This window comes from Hordeum vulgare, chromosome 7H, assembly GCF_904849725.1.
Source record: "Hordeum vulgare subsp. vulgare chromosome 7H, MorexV3_pseudomolecules_assembly, whole genome shotgun sequence".
In the NCBI taxonomy this organism is placed as follows: Eukaryota; Viridiplantae; Streptophyta; class Magnoliopsida; order Poales; family Poaceae; genus Hordeum; species Hordeum vulgare.
Genome location: NC_058524.1, coordinates 333,527,285 through 333,543,709, shown reverse-complemented (window position 1 = coordinate 333,543,709; position 16,425 = coordinate 333,527,285).

The window sequence follows — 16,425 nt, the reverse complement described above, 5'->3', positions numbered from 1 at the left end:
AAGATCCCTCAAGTAAGTTGTCATTGGTGCAAGCTATAAAAAATGCTCTCTAATATGTATGATCTATTAGTGTGTGGAAAATAACCTTTATACGAACCTCTGATGAGGAAGACATAAAAGCGACAGACTGCATAATAAAGTTCTTTATCACAGGAGGCAATATAAAGTGACGTTCCTCCGCACTAAGAGGACACGCATCCAAACCTCAAAAGCGCATGACAACCTTTGCTTCCCTCTACGAAGGGCCTATCTTGTACCTTTACTTTTTGCCCTTGAAAGAGTCATAGTGATCTTCACCAATTCCTTGTTTCGCCTTTATCTTGTGTACCGTCATATGCTTGGGAAAGATCTATATTCATATGTCAACTTGGAGGCAGGCATTCATGAATTATTGTTGTTGACATTACCCTTGAGGTAAGCAGTTGGGAGGCAAAACTGTAAGCACCTATCTTTCTCTGTGTCCAGCAGAAACTTTGATCTCATGAGTACCACGTGAGTTGTAGCAATTGTAGAGAACGAAAGAGTGATTGAGTATGTGGATTTGCTTTACAAGCTCTTATTTGACTCTTTCTGATGTTGTGATAAATTGCAATTGCTTTAATGACTAAAGGCTATCGGTTGTTACTTCTCAGTAAGGTTCTTGATCCATGCTTTACTTTGTGAAGGAATTATCACTTTAGCATGAGAGATTATATGTTGGTATTGTTGTTCTGATCTTGATCATGATGCATGCATGTTCGTATCTTGTTTTCTCGACACCTCTCTCCCTAAACATGTGGACATATTTAGTGAGCTAGGCTTTCGCTTGAGGACAAGCGAGGTCTAAGCTTGGGGGAGTTGATACGTCCATTTTGCATCATGTTTTCATGTTGATATTTATCGCTTCTTGGGCTGTTATTTCACTTCACGGTACAATTCTTATGCCTTTTCTCTCTTATTTTGCAAGGTTTACATGAAGAGGGAGAATGCTGGCAACTGGAATTCTGGCCTGAAAGTGGAGCAAAGTTGAGATACTTATTCTGCGCAACTCCAAACGACGTAAAAATCAACGAGGATTTTTTTCCCGATTTATCAAAAATACTGGGCCAAAGAAGTGCCACAGGGGCACCAGGGGGTGCCCACAAGCCTGCACGGCGTGGCCACCCCCCAAGTCGCGCCATGAGGGCTTGTGGGCAGCCCACTGGCCCACTGCCCCCCCCTCTTTTGCTATATGAAGGTTTTTGTCCAGGAAAAAAAATCAGGGAGGAGCTTTTTCGTGGATTCGCCGCCGCCACGAGGCGGAACTTGAGCAGAACCAATCTAGAGCTCCGACAGGACGATCCTGTCGGGAAACTTCCCTCCCGGAGGGGGAAATCTTCTCCATCGTCATCACCAACACTCCTCTCATCGGAGGGGACTCATCACCATCAACATCTTCATCAACGCCATCTCATCTCCAAACCCTATTTCATCACTTGTAACCAATCTCCGTCTCGCGACTCCTATTGGTACTTGTAAGGTTGCTAGGAGTGTTGATTACTCTTTGTAGTTGACGGTAGTTGGATTATTTGGTGGAAGAGTTTATGTTCAGATCCTTGATTCTATTCATTACCTCTCTGGTCATGAATATGATTATGCTTTGTGAGTAGTTACTTTTGTTCTTGAGGACATGGGATAAGTCATGCTAATAGTAGTCTTGTGAATTTGGTATTCGTTCGGTAATTTGATATGTTGTATGTTGTTTTTCCTCCAGTGGTGTTATGTGAACGTCGACTACATAACACTACACCATTATTTGGGCCTAGAGGAAGGCATTGGGAAGTAGTAAGTAGATGATGGGTTGCTAGAGTGACAGAAGCTTAAACCCTAGTTTATGTGTTGCTTCGTAAGGGGCTGATTTGGATCCACTAGTTTAATGCTATGGTTAGAGTTTGTCTTAATTCTTATTTTGTAGTTGTGGATGCTTGCGAGAGGGGTTAATCATAAGGGGGATGCTTGTCCAAGTAAGGGCTGTACCCAAGCGTTGGTCCACCCTCATATCAAACTATCAAAGTAACGAGCGTGAATGATATGAACATGATGAAACTAGCATGACAGAAATTCCCGTGTGTCCTCGGGAGCGTTTTTCCTCCTATAAGACTTTGTCCAGGCTTGTCCCTTGCTACAAAAGGGATTGGACCATTTTGCTGCACCGTTGCTACTTTTGTTACTTGTTGGTTGCTACGAATCAGCTCACCACACAATCACTTGTTACCGACAATTTCAGTGCTTGCAGATTTTACCTTGCTGAAAATCACTTGTCAGATCCTTCTGCTCATTGGGTTCGACACTCTTCTTATCGAAAGGACTATGATTGATCCCCTATACTTGTGGGTCATCAACCACCATGTTCCCCCTCAGGATCCTTGGTGCTCTGCATCGGCAGGTCCCAACCCTATGCATATCATAGCAGCCACGGGATTACCAGGAGGTAAGAGGTTATAGGGCCACTAAAGGTCATGAGTCGCGATGCACAGGCACGCCCCCTCATGCGTAAGTGACCCCCTTGAGGACCTCGACGTTCTCCTCCGGAAGCCTTGATGCTCTATGTAGGCAGGCCCAACCTTGTGTGTATGTCACCCACTACTGGATTACCATGAGGTGAGAGGCTACATGGCCAGTGAAGGTCCTGAGTCGCAATGCTCAGGCACCCCCCTTGACGCGCAAGCGACTCGCTTGAGGATGCTAGTACTCATCATTTGGAGCATTTGCGCTCTGCGTCGGTAGGCCCCAACCCTGCGCGTAACTCAGACGCCACTGGATTACGAGGAGGTGAGAGGGTTATAGGGCTAGTGAAGGTCCCGAGTCGCGATGCTTAGGCACCCCCTCTTGAAGCGCAAGCAACTCCCGCTCCGTGATGAAGGCCTTGAACTCTGTGTTGGTAGTGTCGAACCCTGCGCGTATCTCAGCCGCCATTGGATTATTAGGAGGTGAGAGGTGACGGGACAGTGAAGGTCCTCAGCCGTGATGGTCAGGCACCCACCTTGATGGGCAAGTGTCTCTCATACGGCCGAATTGGTCAGAGCTTCGTGCGCCCGCTTTCTTGTGCTTGGGTGTCACGCGGGAACTGGACACCAAGGACCTTAGGAGGTGACGTGCATGGGGTGAGACCGCAATACAGAGCTTGATCGCTTGGATTTTTCGGCACTGTGGGACGAACTCGAGAACAGACATGGTGTGTAGCCCCCACCCGTGCGAGGTACAAGGGGAAGCTGGCGAGCGTGGAGCTCCGACAATCCCCCCCAGCACGATGAATGGGGCTTCCACTTGCGCATGGGAATAGTCATGGTATGATAGTAATTCTGCAAGCACATTGCATGAGACATCCACTTGGGCGTGGGCAGGATCCCCCTCCTGAGGCCACGGCGCGACCCATCGTGGGCTTCCACTTTGGGAGGCTTTGGAGTGTGTACAGCCCCAAACTCATTATTACGTGAGAGTGTCATGGGCGGCGATTTATTTAGGTGTCTGATACCCTAGGCACAAGGCTCACGAGCTCCTAGCCTCAGCCTTCGGGCGAGTAGTGTCTCATTCTTTGCGCATCAGCTTGCTCATGGAACCTGCAACACAAAGGGGGCAACACACACACCGGGTAACCATCATGAGGCCACTACACGAAGATGTTAGGCACCGAGGACCCCACGATGTGACATATACAGGCGCAGACCCTTCATTCAAAGCTGAGTCACTTAGATTTTGCGACGCTGCAGGGATGATCCTGAGCACAAACGTCGTGCCAGGTTCCTTCATGGAATGGTCAAGCGAAAATCATTCGTCGCATAGCGCCCGAAGCGATGAAGCGCCAAGCCACGATTGATGCAATTCAAGCGAACAACATAAGTTTTGAAGGGAAATAACAAAGTTTATCACACAACCAAAAAGCAAGAACTTCGCCAGGGCGGCCCCTCACGCTAGAGGGTAGTGCAGCCGGATGGGCGCCTTCGGTCTCGGATAAGACAGTACTTCACCGGGCGACCGCATTGTCGTGGGAGCTCCGGGTCGCCGAATGAAGCGCGTCGTCACGATCGATCTTCTCAGGGATCCGCTGCCCCCTAGGGCCATGTGGGATTGCAGGGCCGTCACGCCACGTGAGGCGCCTGCGCGAGCCGCGCTAGCCTTTGAAAGGTGGTCGTGGCGTTCTCCAGACCGAAAGGCACATGAATGCGACTAGTGTGGACACTTGGGCCTAGGCCCGCTCTCGCAGACCAGAAGGAACTCTGGGAAGTGACCCCGTTGAGGCCCGCATAGTCAATGAACATGCGCGTCACCATAGTCCCCTCGGGAGTGATGAGCTTCGTGAGGCAGAGCTCCGTGCGGCACACACCGCGCATGGCGCGCACCTCCCACAGCCTGTCGATCTCTTGGGAGATGCAATCGTGAGCCCCCGACGCCTGAGGTTGCACTCCTTGCTCATGATGGCACGTGCTGAGGCGCTCCTACAAGTGGTGCCCGAGCTCCTCCCTCGGTTGAGCAGCCAGCTCGGATGCCTTCCAACCGGAAGCCCTCAAGCCTGAACCAAGGGAGGTACCGGGCGCACCTTCCTATGCTTGAAGAGGGAAAGCACCCACGGCACGCACGGGGATTGTGACTTTGGCAGAGCTGAAGGCGGTGGCAACAACCTCTTCCTCAGAGGTGCAGCCCCGCGAGGCACATCGCCTTTGGTGTCGTCTGAGAACTCCGAGTGTAACGCGCAAGATGTGACCCTATCCTTATTTTGGCGTGAGGGCCTCGACAGGTATAGAAGCGCATCTCATCGTTTCGCAAGAATGGGTATTGTTAAAAGTACATGTAATGAAAATATGAGTATATGGAATTGTCTTACACTCGCCACAAGCTACATAAATAGCACATCAATACAACAACATAATCAATAATCATGAAGAAGAGCAGGGTTCGGCTACAGACAAAAACAAATGATAAAAGAACGACGTCCATCCTTGCTATACAAGGCTGACGGCCTAGAACCCATCCTAGATCGATGAATAAGAAGAAGAAGCAAACTCCAAATAGAACAATCATTGCACTCACGTCAATGTAACTCTTTGCCTGTACCTGCAACTATTGTTGTAGTAATCTGTGAGCCACAGGGACTCAGCAATCTCATTTCCAAAGGTATTAAGAATAACAAAGCTTAATGGGTGAGGTATGGTTAAGTGGTGAGGTTGCAGCAAGCGACTAAGCATTTATATGAGGTGGCTAACTTACGAGTACAAGAATAAAAGAGGGGGATGATCTACGCATAACAGACGTGAATTAATGATGATCAAATGAATGATCCTGAATAGCTACTTACGTTAGACATAACCCCGCTGTGTCCTCAGTCGGAGAAAGGAACTCACGAGAGAGACAGTCAAGGTTACGCACATAGTTGGAATATCTTAATTACGCTTACTTCAAGTTATCTAGAACTGGGTGTTATACAAAGTTCCCACGTTGCCACATAATCGAGGGCACGACTTCCCAAAATATTTAACCCTGCAAGGGTGCTCCAACTAGCCCATCACAAACTATCCCACTCTATGCCGAAATAGCCCCGATCAGGGAAAACCCATGATCTCCTCGGGTTCCTATTCGGAAACCTCAACCTCGAGAAGTATCCTCGGAATCCGATGCACGAGACGGTCCAGAAAGGTAAAACAAGTCCAGCAAGGCTGCCCCACATGTCGACGATCCTGATAGGAGCCGCGTATCTCGTTCTTAGGACACGACGGATAAGCGAAGTGTACGGTGGCTTGATAGGCATCTCCCTAGTTGGCCCGGATTGGCCCCACACGATGCTCAGTTTTGGACCAGCACCAGCATCACCGACCCCCTTTATTATGTTTAATTACTCCCCGGGTTCATGATGCCCTATGTTTTTCAATATTATTATGTTGGGCAAATATAGTACCAATGTTGGGCCTAGCCACACGAGTTTTATTGCAAAAACAAAATCTAGGCGGTCCCCATAACAACCCCAAGCATGTTAGGAGCGCTCATTTAAGGAACATAACACCGGTAGCCGAAACTAAGGTGACAAAGGTGGAACAAAACACAATGCTAGACGGCCAAGCCTTCCACTATTTACCAAGTATATAGGTGCATTAAATTAATTAGAAATAATATAGTGATATAACAAGGAACCAATGTTTTCACATGGAAACAACTGCACCTGCAACTAGCAACGCTAACAAAATGCTGAGCAAGCGGTAACATAGCCAAACAGTGGTTTGGTGGGTTGTGGAAAGGTTAGAGGTTTTCATGGCAATGTTGGGAGGCTTATTTAACAGGTGGTAGGCAGCGAGACATAGCGACATAAATGATATAACTAGCAGAGCAGTGATAGTAATGGTATGTATGGAAATGATCCTCTTGCCTGTGATCCCTCTTGGAAGAAGAACGACTCCGTGACGTTGATGAACCAACATTGTCGAACGAATCCTCACATTCTGACACACTTGCGGAACTCTATCGAGAAGAAGAAAACCAGAAACAACAAGAATCAACACACGATATTCTCCACGGACATGCACGACATGATGCACAACCTAATATGATGCATGTCCATTTCAATTATGCAAGGCATGGCAATTCACAACAATCAAACACTACACATTAAATCAAGCGCATCTTGACGAAAATCCACATTCAAATATTTAGTTCACTCTCAATTAGGTACACAACAATGTTAAATTTTGTTAAATATGGCAAGAGGTGAAGCACAAATAAAGTACCTATCTAGGCATTTTAAATCAGGTCGGAAACATCATATAGCATCTCTGAACTGACCCCACACATTAGCTTTAAAATCTATCCAGATTTGACCTAAACATATTTTATATTCGTTAAACGGCAAAATAAAGTGGTTCAGGTGAAACTACGCATCATTCTAGTCAATTTACATATATAGCTCATCTCCAACGGAGCTACGATTAACTAGCTGTGAATTAAACTGTTTTAGCATGGCATGACGCAAAATGAGGCAAACAACAAGGTTGCCAGTTTTAAATTATGCATGAGAGTTGGAAAATATTAATCTACAAAAAATTCTACACGTTTTACATATCTAACTTATTTCGATGCGACGCACGGTTTAAAAGTTACGTGTAATTAAAATGTATGCATTATCCTGGAATTTAAATAATCACAGGTTAAGCAATATATCCACGGGCCGAAATTGGACTCACTAGCAACGAGCGCAGGATAACAAAACATCGCTCGGGCACATAATAGAGGACTGCACGGGGCTCACCTTGGTGGGCTCTGGCCCAAGTAGAAGAAGGAGGCTGGGCCGGCTCTTGAGGAGGCTAGCACCGGGCGAGATGGCTTGGGCCTAGCACGGCCCACAGGACGCACGCGGCTGGTCCACACGGTCAACTGGCGGGAGGCTGGTCCTCCTCCTGAATCACTCCTGAGCGGGAGGCACGACGGTGACGGGCTTCGCGGCGATGGGGCGGCGGGAGCGGCAACCACTCCGTGGAGGATCTGGCCTTGGGGCAGCCGGATCTGGCCGGAGGGAGAGGAAGGCAGGGCAGCGGAAGCTCGGATGCCGGCGGCTGCGAGGGCATGGGGCAGCTCCCCGATGAGGCGCTGCGCATGGTTGGATGGCGTTGGTGTGTCTGCGCACACCGGCATGCTCGGACAGCGGTGCGACATGGGGCTGGGGCCGGTGGCGGTTCCCGGCGGCTCGGGCACCGCGGCTGGCTTGCGGTAGCAGTACCAGATCGGGAGGAGAGGAGCAGCTCGAGTTGAGGTGCTGCCTTCGAGCAAGCGGGCGGTGGCTGCCCATCCGGGCCGGGAAGGCCGGCTTCGGGCCTTGGGAGGCCTCGCACCTCGAGGAGGTGGGAGAGAGGAGCAGGCTGCGCGGCTAGGGTTTGTGGGGGCGCGGATCCCGAGGTGGATGAGGGTTAGGTACAAATTAGATAGGTGGGGTGGTTTAAATAGGAAAGGGGGCTATGGTTAGCACATTTCCCTTCTGATTTCAACCGGACGGTCATGATCGGACGGATCCGGCCACGAGCTTAGGCTAGGGGGGCTTAGTGGGTGTGTAGAGGGGGTGTTGGGGTAAGAAGAGAGGGAAGTTTGCGGACCGAGACATGTTTTTAAATACCGAAAACCATCTGACGGTAAATCGAAGATTGTGCCGCTACGGTCGACTGTCCGCGTATCAAACGGACTCCGCTTGCGTAGAAATTTGGCAAGCAGTCTACTTACACTATATGTAGACCGCACGCCAAGTTTCAACCCAATCCGAGAATATTTTAAACACACCTTTAAAAACAATATTTTAACGATGTAGCGGGCGTGCGCTTGGGTGGTTGGTCTCAAAACGGTCAACAACAAAAATGGAGAGAACCAGCAACTAATAATGGATGCAAGTTTTGAAAACTAGCGACAACGGAGTGCCTACGCAATGCAGATGATACGAATGATGAGATGATGAATGCAACAAACAATTAACACGACGACAATGGAATAAAAGTGGAATCTTCTGGAGCTTCAGTCTTGGGTTGTTACAACTCTCCTACACTAACAAGAGATCTCGTCCCGAGACCTAAGAAAGAAAGGGGAAGAGGAAGAGAAAGAGAAATAGGTAAAACTTAGTAGCTTCTTTGACAAACGAGTGAAACCAATGATCCTTGAAGGTTGCAAAGAGGTGAAGAATGACATGAGAAACAAGACAGAATTCAATAGAAATCTTGGCAGCACTTCGGTAGGAAATTGAGGCAAAATTTTGATAACATGGACAGATATTGACAAGATTCGCAACAAACCAACGAAATTGATATGCAAGGAAAGAACATGAAAGAAGACACAAAACTCCAGTTAAATGAATAAGAAAGGAAAGAACATGATCTTGATTAAACTAGACAATGGATAAAATAGAGCAACATCACAACAACTTCGGAACCACAGAATAGAAACTAGCTCATTGAGAAGAAAGAATGAAGAAGAAAATACAAATACTACCACAATCGAATTTGAGAAGCATCTTACAAGAAGGATTGAACAGAACTGTTGGAAAAACAACAACGAAAGAACAAGCTTGTCGTGGGCTTATGGAATCCATCTCAAATAATGAGGTGAGAACCAACCACTAACGAAACCAAGGATTGATTGGGAACAACAAGATATGCACAACTTATTACACCAAGAAGAGACATAGAGGACTTGGATTAATGGCAAGCACCATGATAGGAACAATTCATAGGAAAAGCTTTAGGTGACATTCAATCCAAGACAGCTTAATAAAGAAACCATGGGTTTGAAAATATCTCATGACCACAAAACCAGTGGGTTTAAATATCTCATTCTTGAAACAAATTTTCTTTGACACTCCTCCACTAACAAGAATGCTATAACACCACCTGAAAGGACAAAGGAAGAAGAATTCCACTTTGAAATGGAAGACAAAGAATACTTGAGGTACTTGTCACGCCCAAGATGCGACCCTATCCTCAATTTGGCTCGAAGGCCTCGTCAGGGATAGAAGCGCATCTCGCCGTGTCGCAAGAATGGATATCGTTACAAGTACATGTAGTGAAAATAAGAGATATATATAGAATTGGCTTACACTCGCCACAAGCTACATCAGAGTCACATCAGTACATTACATCATCAAGATTAAGGGCAGGGTCCGACTACGGACGAAAACAAACGGCAAAAGAAGAACGACGTCCATCCTTGCTATCCCAGGCTGCCGGCCTGGAACCCATCCTAGATCGATGAAGAAGAAGAAGGAGAAGCAACTCCAAATGAACAAACAACGCGCTCGCGTCGAGTAACCTTTACATGTACCTGCAACTGGTGTTGTAGTAATCTGTGAGCCACAGGGGACTCAGCAATCTCATTTCCAAAGGTATCAAGACTAGCAAAGCTTAATGGGTGAGGTAAGGTTAAGTGGTGAGGTAGCAGCAGCGGCTAAGCATATATTTGGTGGCTAACTTACGAGTACAAGAAATAAGAGGGTAAAGATCTACGCATAGCGGACGTGACTACTGATGATCAAATGAATGATTCTGAACACCTACCTGCGTCAGACATAACCCCACCGTGTCCTCGATCGGAGAAAGAACTCACGAAAGAGACAGTCACGGTTACGCACACAGTTGGCATATTTAATTAAATTACTTCACGTTATCTAGAACCAGTGTTAAACAAAGTTTCCACGTTGCCACATAACCGCGGGCACGGCTTTCCGAAAAGATTTGACCCTGCAGGGGTGCTCCAACTAGCCCATCACAAATTACCACAAGCTGCATAGAAATCCTCAATCACGAAGCTCGCGATCTCGTCGGATTCCCTAGTGGAAAACCTCAACTCTGAGATTACCCAAAGCATCACCGGAATCCCGATGCACAAGATATCTCATCAAAGGTAAAACTAATCCAGCAAGGCCTCCCGGCGTGTCGACGATCCTGATAGGAGCCGCGTATATCGTTCTCAGGACACGACGGATGGAACTAGCTACGGGTGCCAAACCTCGAGTTTCCCCGTGGTGGCCCCGCAGGTAGACCGTTTGGGACCAACACCATCAGCACTGGCCCCCCTGTTTATGTAAAATTACTCCTCGGATTCATGACGCCCTAAGAATTTCAATATTAACAAAATTATTATGTTGGGCAAAAGTAAAACCAATGTTGGGCCTTGCTGGACCAGCTTTAATCTAAAACGAATTATCAAGGGGGTCCCCATAACAACTCTGATCGTGTTAGGAGCGCTCGTTTATGGAACATAACACCGACAGCCGAAACTAAGGGGGCAAATGTGGAACAAAACACCAGGCTAGAAAGGCCGACCTTCCACCTTTTACCAAGTATATAGGTGCATTAAATTAAATAGCATTAAATATGGTGATATAACAAGGAACCCATGTTATCACATGGAAGCAACTGCACCTGCAAGTAGCAACGCCAACAACAGGGTTAAGCAAGCGGTAACATAGCCAATCAGTGGTTTGCTAGGTCGAACAGGTTGTAGTTTTCATGGCATTGTTGAGAGGCTGGTATTTAACATGTGGTAGGCAACGAGACATAACGATAGAAGCGGTAAAACTAGCATGGCAATGATAGTAATGGTATCTGGGGAAATGGTCATCTTGCCTAAGATCCCGCTTGGAAGAAGAATGACTCCGTGAAGCAGACGAACCGACATGGTCGAACGGATCCTCACTTTCCGACACGCTTGCGGAACTCTATCGAGACGGAGCAAAAACGGAAACAGACATCAACACAGATATTCACCACACGATGCACAACATGATGCACAACCTACTATGATGCGTGATCAGTTCAATGATGCAAGGGATGGCATGGCAATTCATCTCACACAAACTCTGCACATTAAGTGAAGCTCCATATGCAAAGAGTTGCATATTGACGAAACTCCACGATTAATTATTTAATTCACTCCCGATTATTTACACGGCAATATTAAGTGTGGTTAACATGGCAAGGGCTGAAGCGATGATCCTACATAGCATCCTAGACGGTTAACACGCGGAGCATAGAAAGGAGCTACGACACGAGAGACATGCAACACAAGAATATATGCAATGAACGCGTCATGCATGCAAGTTCATTACATCACGGCAAGAAGGGCAAGAAACAGGTGTCGCCACGGTGAGCGAGAGGGGACCATGGCGGCAATCGGAAACGATGCCACGGCAACGTCCCTTTCCCGATAACTCAACGAGATATTGGTGCCACGATCTGGAAGCTTGTGCGGGAACGTTAAATAAAGATGGCGTGATCCCGTTTACCGGGTTCCCATGTGTCGGGCACAACATAAGAGGGACAACGTGCAACGGCCAACATACGGTGCAACACACGATACAACTCATACATCACATACATACGGTCATGACAACGTTCCATCGGTATACCTTCGACGCATGCAAACAGAGGGGTTCGGTTCGTGGCGGACGTCGTGGAAGTCGTGGTCGTCGTGGAAGTAGTCGTACACTGTCTCGTCGACGGTAGTCCTTCGCTCGGCGTCGTGGTTCTCGGGTCTTCGGCGTCGGTAGTCGAACACATTCCGGGGGTCGTCGAGGACGTAGTTGAAGTATGTGGCTCCCGGGTCCTCTCAGTCATCTCTACTGCAACTCCATGAAGAACACGAAATATTCCTGGCCTTGACATTGCAGCAAACCCTTGACCAATGTACAAACCCTTTCTCTCTTCATAATGTGCATCTGAGTGCGACCCCTGTAGAACGATTCCTCCTGTTTTACCATCAGCCCAACCACTGTCCTTAACAGGTTGCTCAATAGCAACTGACACTGCAATCTTATCACCCTTTCGACATGTGCACTGCAAGCTAAAACACAAGGTACATACACCTTTGCTCCTCGAAGAACTGACTCTGCACATTTCGACTTACAATAATCTCCTTCATAGAGTGACCAGGTTGCCCATCGTAATGCAGAGCATGCGGTCCTGAACCTCGAACAATTACAACATTTTCAAGGACAGAATACGGGCACTTGTCCACCTGGTAACTCCGTTCATGTGCTTGCTCTCCACCATTCTGCTCACCGATCTTCAAACCATTAAATCCACCATGAAGTTCATTGCGAGGGCTTGGGAGATGCGGGCGAAGTACTCCTCAACTTCCGGCTGCCACCGCAGCCCCGGCCTGAACGTGTACCAGTCCGTGGTGGCTGCATCAGCACGTGTAGGCGAGCAAGCAGCATAGCAAGAGCAGAAAGCTTCAGCAGCAGCGGCAACACAACAACAGCAAGCCACATCATCAGCAGCAAACAACAAGCAACGGGAGCCAGCATCACGCATCGGCAGCAGCAACATGGAGGAGCTCCATGGAGCGTAGGGCGGCGCGGGAGGCCAAGGGCGCGGTGCATCGGAAGGAGCCAAGAGGGCCGAGAGGAGCCCGACGTCGCCAGGGAAGGCACGGGGCGGCACTGAAGGTGCTATGGCAGGGGCGACCTTGTGCCGGCGCGGGACCTGGGCGCGATGGGGGGCGCGCGGCTCGGTCCGGCGAGGCCCCACGGCGGCGCGGCGAGGGGAACCCTGGCAGAGGTCGCGAGGGTCGCCGGCGGCGAGGGCTCTCATCGAAGCGTCCAGGAAATAGGAGGGAGGGGCGAAGACGAGCGGAATGCGCCGAGAGGAGCTGGCATGGCGGCGGCGCAAGGGAGGCAAGCGAGCACGGGGATTGGAGGCTAGGGCGGCGCGGCGGACAAGGAGAGGCGAGGTGGAAGAAGGGATCGGGCGAGGAGGAGGTGCGCGACGAGGGGAAGAACAGAGGGGCTCGGCAGCTGCGGGAGGACGAGGGAAACAGGAGACGAGGGGGCTCGCTAGGGTTGGGGACTGGTGGGCCTTGGCCCAAGTGGGCCTTGGCCTCGGGCCTCCCCTTTGGGTTTTTTTTCCGATTAAACTTTAAAACGGAAAAAAAAATTAAATAAAGGAAAGGCTTTTAACAAAGAGGAAAAAAAAATTAAATAAATTATTAAAAAAATGCCTTTGCTCCTTTAAAATTACACCCCAACTTTAAAAATAGTTTAGGGCATTTTGTAAACGAATAAAAACAAAAACCTTTTAAAGAATCAAAAATCAAAACCCTTTTGAAGAATAAAATAAGACCTCTTTATTTAAAGAATAAAATAAAAGCACTTTAAAAGAGAAAATAAAATGAGACGGTTTAAAAATAAAACAAAAGGAGAAATTATATAAAATAAAACCTAAGGGTTGCCCCCACATTGAATAAAAGGAGTTTTAAAAGAAGACGATTTTTAACAGGGGTTTAAACAGAACTTTAGCAAAACCACAAAAATAGAATAAGAGAGGAGAGAAGGTTTACATCCTCGGTGCAACAGGGTTTGAAGCGGCTCTGTTGCACCCACTCTCGTCACACCAACGAACAACACCACACTCACAAGCACTCACAAGCAACATCACAGAGCACCAAGCAACACCGACAAAACAGAGGTGACATGATGTCATGCATGATGCGACGATGCAAACTAAATGAAGATGCAACCAACAAAATAAAATAGCCACACGACGAAAACGGAATAAAGGGGGGAATCTCCTGGGGCGTCGGTCTCGGGCTGTCACAGTACTCCAACAAGAATCTTGAAGAACACTTGAGAATGAATTAAATTCTTGAAGAATCACAATGACGAACCACTTGAATCGCACCAGATTGAAAGCATGAAAGAATAAGATTAAAGGCCTTGCAATGATTTAGATGAAGCTTCGCGAAGAGATGCTTGAGTAAACTTGGAAATCCGGAAAAATAAGATGAACAAAATTGATATCATGAACAACTCCAGAAGAAAGATTGAAAGCACCTTGATGAAATAAGAGTTATAATTATGTTATGTCTATCCTTCACCAAGTTAAATTGATGAAAAGCAACAGATTTAGCATATCACTTATTCTTCTTGAAAAGATTGGAGAGAGAGATAGAGCACAATCTTAAAGAAATCTTGAACGAACCATCAACAAGAATCTACAAATGACTAACGATTATACAAATGAACTGGGATCAATTAGGATAAAGAGAGCACGAATCGATTAGGGGAATGCTTGAACATGCCACTGGTAAGAATTCACAAATGAATAACGATACCAAGAATAAATGAAGATACACGAGAATGAAGAGATAATGATCCGCCTAATAGAAAACTTCAAAAGGCACCAGAATAATTGAGATACGATCAAAGAGACAATAATTGAGAATAATTTGAGAAGGAAAGCTGAAAGCTGAGAACGAAGAAATCTTCTGAAATGATGGCCTTCGGAGGAATTAATCATGATTGGAAACAATTGAGAATATAGCACGAAGATGAGATGACAATTGATCAAAAGAATAGAGAAAGATTTAAGAGAAACTCTTCTTCGGTCTTCAAACTGAAAAATGATGGCAAGAATCACCATCAAGAATTACTGAAACACTCCGGCATAATGAATAAGGAAAAATTGAGCCAACGAAGGAAATCAATTCGAGTAGATATTGGAGAAGGGATATGAGTGATGGAATCATACTTACGTCATATATGAAAAGAGGTTGAGATCTCCCGAAAAAAGATTAGAAGAATCAGGTAAGATCCTCGGAAGAGCGTGTGGGTTATGGGCCCACTCAAAAGAAACCATCGTTGAAACAATTTCTTAGGAAGAGAGATATGAAAACAAGAAAGACTTTATAATAATCTCCAACAGAGGAATCATTTAAAGGACGAAAATAGTATGATGAACACCGAAAGGTTGAATTGAATCCATTGGATGGAAACAAGAATGAAGGATAATGAACTCGAAACTCTTGAGAATCTTCACAACGAATCATCGGATACAAGATGGAAGAGAAGATAGTGGAAGCAACACTAAAAAGTAGACACTAGGATGATGATTGAATCACTGAACAAAAAGGGCGGGAGGGCCGGGAGAAAACAAAGACAACTTGGGACAGATGAGACAAACTCCGGAAGAACTAAGAGATTGATCTTGCAAATATTGGGGGAGATTGAATTACTTGAAGAGAAGCACACCGGTTGAAAGAATTGACATGACGACTCCGGTTGACAAGAATTGATAAGATAATTTGACTAAGCAAAAGAATTAGTATTCCCATAGAAATATGAGAACACCACTAAGAAAAGATGTGAAATCACCACTTTACATCGAAGCAACTCGAATTACCATACTACAACCAAAAAAGGATGAGGCTTATGTAACAAGCCAGAACAAATTCATGACAGAGATTCCGCCCGATATTTTCGTGGATAGGTTCGCACGGGCTCGATTATACATTGGATTGACATATTGGAATGACGCTCTAATATATTCCCTAGGCATAGCGAACTACAGGCCTTGTCGACTCATACTGATGACATATATAGAGACTGTCCTTTGTAAAAACGACTGTGAACAAACGGATCCACTAGATGTCGAACCCCAACCTCACATCATGCATCTATTGGAAGATTGTCCTATAAGTGACTACTTGAATTCCCACCTAAGAACTCCCAAAATTTTCTGGTCATGCAATCGGGGCAACGGATACCAGGAGTAAAATCCATCACTCAACTCCTAGTAATAACACTAACATGTCTAGTGTATCACATCCATCAACACACAACCAGAGATCTCAGGAACTCACCTACCTCAAATCCTCGAAAACACAACGATGGTAAGTATGGCAGTACATCCGGACACTCTGCACTGGTACTGGGGATGCTAGACTTCTCTCGCCACTAGTAGTATTGAAGCAATTTCGAACATCCTCCATCCTGAGATACTAAGAAATCTGTATGATAGCGATGTTCTCAAGAATCCCCTGGAGCTCAACTCCCCGAAAGAAATCAAGTCAGACAGGAGGCACCAAGTCACAACTCCGTCACATCGACATCATATAGATTCCAAAATACCAGCGTGATCCTAAAAAAATTGAGTGAGAAGAGGAGTAGAATAA